This window comes from Canis lupus, chromosome 33 (genome assembly GCF_048164855.1).
Source record: "Canis lupus baileyi chromosome 33, mCanLup2.hap1, whole genome shotgun sequence".
NCBI classification, from domain to species: domain Eukaryota; kingdom Metazoa; phylum Chordata; class Mammalia; order Carnivora; family Canidae; genus Canis; species Canis lupus.
In genome coordinates, this window is record NC_132870.1 from 1713950 (window position 1) to 1724731 (window position 10782).

The following is a 10782-nucleotide window of genomic DNA, read 5'->3' on the forward strand; positions in this document are numbered from 1 at the left end:
TAAAGGGCAGAAGTATTCTTTCAGAGTTGGGAATCAGAAATCAGATTCTATGTGGTTGGAGAGGTATAAGTCAGCCAAGGATACAGAGTTTTTTAGAATGGAGCTTTCTTGGGACATGAATCATGTTTATTTTAGACACAAAACTTTCTAGCTCCAAATGGAAAAAAAAAAATCATTCTTGATGAAAAATGTGTCTCTGCCAGAATGTCAGGAAACAACGGGGTCGTCCAAGCCCTGAGGCTCTGTGGCTCATTTGCAAAGTTCCCCTTCTTCATCTGCTTTCTGTGCCTCCTTCCCTTGGCTCTGTGCCAGTCTCAAATGCTCAGTTCTCCTGTTGTGCTAGTGACAGGAGCATGTCTGGAGTGTGCACTGCATTCTCCACATACATCCATGTGTCTCAAGAGGATCCTTGGGACACAGAAGGCATGTTGTGCCTGGTGAAAGCAACCTTGGCTGAAGCCTGCTTCAGAACCAGTCATTAGACCATACCATAGCTCTGTGTTTCCGGCAAAGGTTCCCACGTGACTAGCAAAGTTATTACATGATTTACAACTTGATTAAAACTTTAGTTGCAAACGTGAGCACATACACAACGCTCTATTTAAACCACTAATAAACCTATGTTATACTGAGTGGGGTTTGTATTCCTTTGTGTAGATGCAGTTTGCTCTACAGCGTTGTAAACATAAATTCTAGGCTCAAACAATTTCCAAATGTGGTGCCTATTCCTGCAGAGCCTCATTTACATTTATTTACCACTACCACGTTTTTTTTTTCTTTTTAAGATTCTGTTTATTTATTTGAGAGCGAGAGAGTGAGCACACGTGTGAATGTGTGCACAAGTTAGGAGAGGGGCAGAGGGAGAGAATCTTCGAGACTGCTCCCTGCTGAGTGCAGAGCTGGAGCTGGGGCTCCATCTGGGGCTTGATCTCATGACCCTGAGCCGAAACCAAGAGTCCACTTACTGACTGTGGGACCCAAGGAATTTGACAAAAATCCCCTACCCCTGGACAAGCAGAGCAGGACCAACTCCATTTTGTGCTACACCCACCACCTCCTGTATGACCCCCACATGACCTGCTTATTGCTTAAGGCACTCCCCCACCCTAGTCAAGCCGCTGAGCACACCCTTACCGGAAACCGGCTCATGTAGGAATACGGAACCCCTAACTGCCAAAGAATGTAAACCCCACCTTTTGCCCCACCAAACCTGCATGCCAATTCTGACCAGAGTGATAGGCTAGTTCAAACGGTCACTATAGGGTAAAGTGTAATTCAATTGGCCACCTGCGTGTGGACCGGCATGACTATGCAACTTTCTGTGTGTTACAATCTCATTGGCCACTGGCCCCTATAAAACTGCTAAGCCTCTTAACCTCGGGGTCAGCTCCTTGGTGGTTTCTCAGATTTGCAATCTTGGGCACAACAAGCCACCCAGGAGCCCCACCACTACTTTTAAAGTTGGTTCCTAATAGAGTTTGAGTCCTTGGATCTGGAATACTATAATCTGATTTGTCTCCCCAAGACATAGAAACTGAAGCATATGGTGGCCTTCATGGGGAGCAGGGTTTCTCAACCTCCGCACTATTGATACCTTGGGCTAAGTAATTCTTTGTTAAAAGTTGTCTTCTACATTGAAGGATGCTTAGCAGTATCTGGTTTCCTCTAGGCCTGAAGCTTTGCTAAATGTAGTCAACAAGTTTTGTTTTGTTTTGTTTTAAGATTTTATTTATTTATTCATGAGAGACACACAGAGAGAGGGAGAGACACAGGCAGAGGGAGAAGCAGGCTCCTCGCGAGGAGCCTGATGTGGGACTTGACCCCAGGACCCCGAGATCACACCCTGAGCTGAAAGCAGACACTCAACTGCTGAGCCACCCAGGCATCCCTGTAGTGAACAAGTTTTGTTTTATTTTATTTCTCCCTTCAAGCAGTAAGAGCTGATCTGCACCTTCCCTTAAATGGAATACTGTAAGCCCATTTTTCCTTTAGGAACCCTAACCTAATTATTGCCAACTTCAGAACCTGAGCTCCCCACAAACCAGGAGCTTCAACCCACTGCTTTACATTTCTGCTTTTTAACCTATTCTGTGAGCTACCCCATATCCTTCTAATGAATTCATTTTATACTATTGATTCCCCTCCCTTCAGTAAACAGCACTTCCATTCTTCCAGATGCTTGGACCAGAAACTTTGGAGTCATCTTTCAATCCTTTTTTATCTTTTTTTTTTTTTTCACATCCTATGTCTCTCAGGGTCCTCACAAGATACAAATGGCACAGTAAAGGGGTATCTGAGGAAAATTCAAAAGATTGTTTGGAAATATGTGGTCCAGTAGAGGGAAACTAATAAAAGGTGGTGAAGCACCCAAGAGGTAGTGGGAAGACTTTACTACCCCAGGCTGGAAGGAGTCTGGGATGGGGAGGATTTGCCAATGCCTGCAAGAGCTGTAGCTATAGTAGACTGTTGCCTAATAGGAGCTGTGGCCTTCGGTAGAGAAGGGTAGTCATTGCCAAGCTGTATGTGGGCAGGGAAGGAGCCAGGAGAATAAATATCCTGGCCTTGTTCTCCTCCTGCCCTCCAATCTCCAATCGTCTGAACCTAAGCAGAAGAGGACAGGAGAATCCAGGTGTGTGGTCTGTGGAGGTCAGACTTCCAGGCTATGGGAAGGAATGGTGCATAGATCTGAAGGGGCAGTTGGAGAATCCCTACGCACTCTCATCAGCGAGTTGGTCTGCTTTACCTTGAAATACATCCAGAATCCAACTTTCACTCACTACCTCCCTTGTTACTTTCCTACTCCAAGCCACTATTTCTCATATTGACAACTGTGCTAGCTTCCCATCTCTATCCCTTTACCCAGCTTTATATTTTTACAGCACTTACAACCCCCTAAAATATTATATGTAATTTGATAATTTGCTTACTGTATATATCTCTCTACTAGAATGTAAATTCCATGAAATCATAAACTTTATCCATTTTGTAATGCTATTAAGTTCCTTATACATTATAAGTGGTCAATAAATATTGAATTAGTTAAGTAATCATAAATTTATCTGATTTGCTTTCTGTTGCTTAAATTTGAAGAAACTTAGATTATTCAGGTGTGTAAATGTAATCTCATTTGGTTTTTGAAAAGTTTATTTGTGCACATAGAAAAGAAATAAGGTATACTCAAATTTTAGAAATGATTACCATTGGAGAGTGGGATTTGGAGGTAATTTCCATTTTCTTCTTTGATTTTAATACTCCTAAAATATTTTACAATGACTATATATGATCCTTGTAATCAGATAAAGAGAAATACCTTTATTTTAAAGTACAGACTAGGACTAAATCAAACATCTTCTAGAGAAGCTTGGCAATTCTTTTTCATCTCTTGGCTTCCCATCCCTTTCCTTGCCATGTCATTGCCACCTTTTCCGCTTTTCTGAAGTCTTTGTGTTGAATCCATTCCCCACTTTATGAACTCTGCTCTGCATCCAGGAAACTATGAGGTTGCAACAACCTGGTTCTCTCTCCTCTGGCTTCCATTTGGGTTCAGTTAATGGTTTTAACTGAGATCTAGAGAGGGTGGGAGTAGAGTGGGTCAGATTATTTACTCTCCAGCACCCTCCTTACCAGTTCCCTGCAGGTGGGCTATATCCCTTTACATAAAGGCCACAGTTCTAGTCAGATGGTCTTCTCCAAGCAGCTGTCTATGCACCCCCACCTTGCTCCTCAGGCCTAGGGATGCCAGCCTTGGGGCAATGCACCATCCCTTGTTCTTCTTAATCCTTACACACAACTCTATTAACTCCCCTCAAATTATCCAATTCCAGTGCTTGGTGTCTTTTCTTCCAAGGTCCCAAGGAAGCATTCAACTTCATCCTCTTCCAATCACTCTTAGCAAATGGCCTTATCTCATTAGCTTTTCTGAGAAGGTTGAGGCCTTCTTCTATCAGCTTTCTTGGCATTTCTCAAAAGCCTGTGTACCATCCCTTTACTAATGGTAGTCCATGTAATGGCCCACTGTCACCTCTAATCCTTCCTGACCTCTCAGAGCACCTAACACATCTGGCTTATGGCAGGGCTTCACCCTGTTTTCCTTTAAGAACTTTTTATAGAGAACAAACGAATGGTCACCAGAGGGAGGTCAGTGGGGGATGGATGAGTATAGTTAACATGAGGAATACTGCATAATGTATACAATTGTTTGTTTGTTTTAAAAGATTTGCTTATTGAAAAAAAAGATTTGCTTATTTATTTGAGAGAGAGAGAGAGAGAGAGAGAGGGGTGGGGAGGGGCAGAGGGAGACAGTCTCAAGCAGATTCCACGCTGAGGACAGAGCCTGACATGGGGCTCAATCTCATGACCCTGAAATCATGACTGAGCCAAAACCAAGAGTTGGATGCTTAACCACCTGCGTCACTCAGGCGCTCCTGTTTATCTGTTTTTCATATGGAGCACCTCATGAGTTTGAGTATCATCCTTGTGCAGAAGGCATGTTAATCTCTGTATTGTTCCAATTTTAGTACATGGGCTGCTGAAACGAGCACTAGAATTGTTGAATCACTATATTGGACACCAAAACTAATATAACACTCTATGTTAACGTATTGGAATTAAAATAAAAACTAAAATTTTTTTTAAAGATTCTACCCATCCCATTTGACAGAGAGAGAGAGAGAGAGAGAGCAAGTGAGCACAAGCAGGGGGAGTAGCAGAGGGAGAGGGAGAAGCAGGTCCCCCACTGAGCAGGGAATCTGACATGGGGCTTGATCTCAGAACCCTGAGATCATGACCCAAGCTGAAGGCAGATGCTTTACTGAGCCACCCAGGTGCCCCAAAACAGAATTTTTAAAAAAGGAAATTTTCTCCTTTATTGGCTCTTCTTGCATACTTTAACTCCAGATGTTTCCAAATTTTGATGTCCCAAAATTTTTTTGAAAGAAGAAAACTTATCAATTTGTACTTCTTTGTCACTTTCATTCAGATAATTTTTCAAATATATACTTGCTTTCCTATTTGTTTAACTAAACTCTGGTACTCTCCAATCAAACTTTAAATAATTTACATGGATTTCCAATTATTTCCTCAAATGTAATATCATTTCATCCTTCCTTTCACCTTCCCCTCGGTTGGATTTTCTTCCATTTCCTATATCTGTTTCTAATGGTTTTTATATTCTTTTGGGCTCAAGAGTTTAAAATATTCTTGTGCCCCTCAACTGCAGTTACTTCCTAAATTCTATGTTTTTTTCTTTTTCTTTTTCTTTTTTTTTTTAAGATTTTATTTATTTATTCATGATAGACATAGAGAGAGAGCGAGGCAGAGACACAGGCAGAGGGAGAAGCAGGCTCCATGCAGGGAGCCCAATGCCGGACTTGATCCCGGGTCTCCAGGATTACACCCTGGGCCGAAGGCAGGCGCTAAACCGCTGAGCCACCCACGGATCCCCTATGTTTTTTTTCTTAAACTAATTTCTCAGAGTTTGTTTTTTTCACTCTCACTGTTCTATTCAATGTCTTTTATATTTTAGGCCAAAATTATTTCAATAGTCACCTAACTTGCCTTCAAATTCCAGGTTCTCCCATTCCTACACAGAATTAATATTTCTAGAATATTGCTAATGTCGTGAGGTGTTATAATATGATTGCAGTTAATAATTACACCGAAAACTAACTGAGTACTCGCTAGGTGCCGCCCACTGCACTAAATTCTTTTTATTTTAATCCTCAGAGGAATCCTATAAATATATAATTATACAGTTGGAAGATGTATTTGTTTATTTATCTCTACAATTCAAATTTATTAGATCTGTCCACAGTCAGCCATGATGATCTTCTTACTAATCTTGCCATTTCTGGACCCAAAGCACTCCATGGCTTCCCCAGTATTCATGCTTTCTTTCACCTTGCCAAAGACTCATCCAAACACTCAGTCTCAGTACAGATGAAAAGTTGGTTTGGCTTGGGTTCAGCATTTGCCATGTACAAGATCAAGACCAGTGTGATTCAGGATGAAATTCTATTCATCAAATTTCTCCCAATAGAGGGGCTTACTTCCAGTGCCATTATGAAATGAAGTCACCACCTGGCACATAAAACCCAGAATTTTGTTTCTGTCAAAAAAAAAAATTCTTTCTCCCCAGTGCTCACGACATGAAAGTTTTCTATCTTTGGAAATTCGTTTGCAAATGACCAGAAGGAGATACAGCCCCAGAGCTCGCCATCGATGCCGCATCAGAGAACGTGGTAGGGTTGAGCACGGCTGGATGGCACAGGCACCCCAGGAGTGATAGCAGAAAGAATTTTAGAACATTTCTGTAAGGCAGGAAGAATTTTAGAACATTTAGAAAACTCCCAGGTCACCCAACTACTGGTGGTTCTGGGATGGGAACTCCACATGAAACTAGAAGTCTACTCTTAACCTTTTTTTCTATGCTATCCACATTCCTCAACATGATTTCTAAAGCATGCCACAAATTGCTCTCACTCTTCTGAGCCAATGTCAGCTTTTATTTCAATATTACACTGAATTCACTAATACACTCTAAGCACAGCATGTTCATTTCAATTGTTTGCCTTTACTTTTGCACCTGTAGCTTTTCTCTTGACATCAAATCAAATCTCTTCTTGAGTTAAGGTCTCACTCCAGAGCACAATGAAGTCTTCACAAATGCTATAGTGCATCTGGATCTTTTCTTGGAACCTCTAAAACCACTTATTGTCTGCAACATTAATTTTCACATTCGGTTATGGAGCACCTTACATTTTTATTTAACTGATATATGTACCGTTACTATTTATTCATCCTGGAAGAAAATACTGAGCCCTTGTTATTTGCCAGGTACTGTGTAAAGGATGGAATACAAAGATGGGTAAGATTCAGTCTCTGAAGGAGTTTAATCCAGGGGAGCAGTAGTTATGTTAGCTAAAATATTACAATACAATCTAAGTGATAATATTGGAGCATTGTGTTGCATAATGATCTAGCACATGAGTTTCAGAGTTGTCCAGATATATGTACTACATTTCCCAGCTCTGCTCTTCAATAGCTAAGTGAGATTTACGTAGCCTCCGTAAGCTTTTGTTTCCTCATTTGCAAAATGGAGATACTAATAGTACTTATGTTCTTTTTTTTTAATAAGCTTTTTTTAAATTTTTATTTATTTATGTATGATAGTCACTGAGAGAGAGAGAGAGAGAGGCAGAGACACAGGCAGAGGGAGAAGCAGGCTCCATGCAGAGAGCCCGATGTGGGATTCGATCCTGGGTCTCCAGGATCACACCCTGAGCTGAAGGCGGCGCTAAACCGCTGAGCCACCCGGGTTGCCCCAATCAGTATTTTCTAAGGTAAATGCAAACTAAAGGTAAAATTAATCTAGAAAACATAAAATTTGGAATATAAATGGCCTGTTATAAAACCATTCTAATATATGGTGTACTTCTAAAAAAATACTTATTTGTAGATCATTCTTATCTTTTTTACTCTGTTATGTTGACAGATTCATCTAATTCTCTCAAATTTGTTTTCATTTTATGTAATTTGAAGCTATGGTAATAATGTTATGTTACTGGTGAAGTGAATTTTTCAAGTGTCTCTTTTATTTCTAATATTGCTTTTTAATCCTAAAGTCTATTTCAGTATAGTGACATCAGCTTTTTTGTTGTTGTTGTTATTTGCATGCTATACCATTTTCAGCCTTTTGTTTTCAGCCTTTCAGTGTTACTATGTTTTAGGTGTGTCTCCTATTGTGAGTCAGGATTCTGATAGGAAATAAATGGACAATGCACTCAAAATGTTCACTGAAGAGAGTTTAATAAGAAATTCTTTATTTTTTTTTATTTTTATTTATTTATGATAGTCACACACACAGAGAGAGAGAGGCAGAGACATAGGCAGAGGGAGAAGCAGGCTCCATGCACCGGGAGCCCGATGTGGGATTCGATCCCGGGTCTCCAGGATCGCGCCCTGGGCCAAAGGCAGGCGCCAAACCGCTGCACCACCCAGGGATCCCCAAGAAATTCTTTAGAGAGGTATAGACAGCATTAAGAGAGCCAACAAGAGATGGTGAAATACTCAGACATTAGAAACAGGGAAAAGCATTTACACCCTACCTCTGAAGGGTCAAAGAGAGTGAACATTGTTAGTAGAACCCAACATAAGCTGTTGCTGGTAAAGGGGGCACCTGCAGGATCTGTGATCTTTAGTAGAGATAACACAACCACTAAAAACTTTGGCCCAGCAGTGAGGGAAACTGGGGGAATTAACACCCCTATTTCTCTATCCTCCCACCCCATGATCTCCTGCCACTATCAGCTACTGGCCAAACTCAACCAGAAGTTAGAGAGCAAAGGAGTTTGGGAATGCAGAGCATAGAGCTAGGACTTGAGCCAGATAGAGAAGAGTAGAGAAGAGCCAGCACACATGTAAACCAGTCTAATAGTTTTCTTTTTAATGGCGCATTTAGTTAATTTACTTATATTTATTGAGATTACTTGTGTAATTTATTTTTAAGATTTTATGTCCCACATTATCTGTTTCTTTTCTTCTGCCATGATTACTTTTTGATTATTTGAGCGTTTTTTCTCATTTCATGCATTCCATCTCTATTATTTTAGTGGTTACTTTAGAAATTTATACTATCTTTAACTTCCTCCTAAACAATAGGGAGATCTTTGGAACACTTTTTGCTCTGATTACCTCTCTCTTGACTTATATACAATTGTTGAATATTTTTAACCCAATAACACATTATTATTATTTTCTGTCTGTATATGTTAAATTTAGATTTAACATAACTATATATTTATAATATGTTTAAATATATAGTTACATTTGTTTATAACATACAGTCAATATTTATTTAGATTTATCCACTTTCTTTGCTCATCATTCATCTTTGTATTCTAGAATTTCCACCTTGAATCACTTTCCTTCTTTTAGTCTTTTGGAACATTCTTTTTAAAGATCTATTGGTGATAAACTCTGCATTTTCTTGTTTCTGAAAATATCTTAATTTCACCCTTTGCTAGATATATAAATTTAGGTTGACATATTTGAGGGTATTATTCTATTGACTTAGGGTTTTCATATATCTGTTGAATATCTGTTAAGAAGTCTGATGGCAGCATAATTGTCATTCCTTGGAAGGATATATTTTAAAATATTTTTTTTGTTTGTGAATTGCAGTTTCTTTCTTTTTAAAGATTTTATTTATTTATTCATGAACAACACAGAGAGAGGCAGAGACATAGGCAGAGGGAGAAGCAGGTTCCTTACAGAAAGCCTGATGCGGGACTCCATCCTAGGACCCCAGGATCACAACCTGAACCAAAGGCAGATGCTCAACTACTGAGCCATCTAGGTTCCCTGTGAATTGCAGTTTCATTATAGTATGTCTAGGTGTGGATTTCCTCATATACATCCTGCTTAGGATTCATAGATAACTCTAAAGCTGTTGATTGGTGTCTTTCATTGGTTTATAAAATTATCAGATTTTATCACTTCAAATACTGTTTCAACCTTATTCTCTCCTTTTTGAATAGGTATATATATTAGAGCTTTTCCTCTATCCTTCATGTTGATCTCTATTTTATATTTCACATCCATTACTTTAACTCTTTGTGCTACATTCTCCATAGTTTCCTCAAATCTGTTTTCCAGTTTATGATTTTTTTAATGGTGGCTAATTTGATGTTTAACTTGCCCACTGAGTTTTAAATTCTAATGCTCATATTTTTCATTTTTAGAAATTCTCATTGGCTCCTTTTCAAATCTGCTTTGTCACTTTAAATGGTATTTTCTTCCATTTTCATATTTTAAAATCTTTCTTTTATTCCTTTGAACACATTAAACATATTTTACTTCCTGTGTCTAATAACTCCAGTATACGACAGTTTGTGGGTCTGATTCTTCTGTTGGTTGTTTCTGCTAGCTCTTGCATAAAATGCCTTTTTAAATAAATTTTATGTATTTTGTGGTTCTGGTCCTGCTATTCTTTGGAACTTTATCTAGAGAAATACTTTAAATTCTGAGTTGAAAAATGCTCTTCTGGAAAGAATTTGCATATACTTTTGGACAATGGATTGTATGTTCCAAAGATGGTATGACAATAGTATCTTGCATCCCACGTACTCTTCTTACAATGTGACATTGACATTCCTCCCATTGAGAAGCAGGGTCTATGTTCTCGCTCTTTGAACCTGGGAGATCTTGTGACTAGAGTGGAAGTGATTTTCTGGAAATTCCAAAGGTGGGAGATAAAAGGCAAGACAGGTTCCCTCTGGTTCTCTTGGGAGGCTTTGCCCTTGGAACCAGCAACCATGCTATGAGAGAGCCCATGTAGTCACATGGAAAGGCCATATGCAGTATTCTTACTGATACCCTTAGCTGAAGTCCTAGCCAACAGGCTGCATCTGCCACCAGACAGGAGAGTAAACTAGTTTACTAATTCCAGGTTCCAGCCCCTGAATGACCTCCTGATCTCAAAGTCTTCTCAGGTAGGTTCCAGACACAATGGAGCAAATACAAGTTGTCCCTGTTGTGCACTTTCCAAATTCTTGATCCACAGAATCCATGAGTATAATACTAAATTTGGAGGAGTGCGGGTTCTTCTTATTCATCAGCCATCAATGACCAGAATAATTCTGCCGGATACCTGGGGACAAGACTAATATAAGACATTAACTTAAATTCTAAGCTTTAGAATTTTTTGGGCAACACAAATAGTGTAATCTGGCTACAAAACTGCTTGAGGATGGTAGAAGAGATATTTCCCCCTCTGCTCAATAT

The 10782-nt window shown here is 39.5% G+C and overlaps 1 non-coding gene across 1 annotated transcript; it reads right to left on the reverse strand.

Moving 5' to 3' along the window:
- Positions 1-4437: 4437 nt before the first annotated feature.
- On the reverse strand, positions 4438-4541 carry LOC140624070 (U6 spliceosomal RNA). The gene has a single exon (XR_012023607.1). It is a non-coding gene; the product is annotated as a U6 spliceosomal RNA (small nuclear RNA).
- Positions 4542-10782: the final 6241 nt, after the last annotated feature.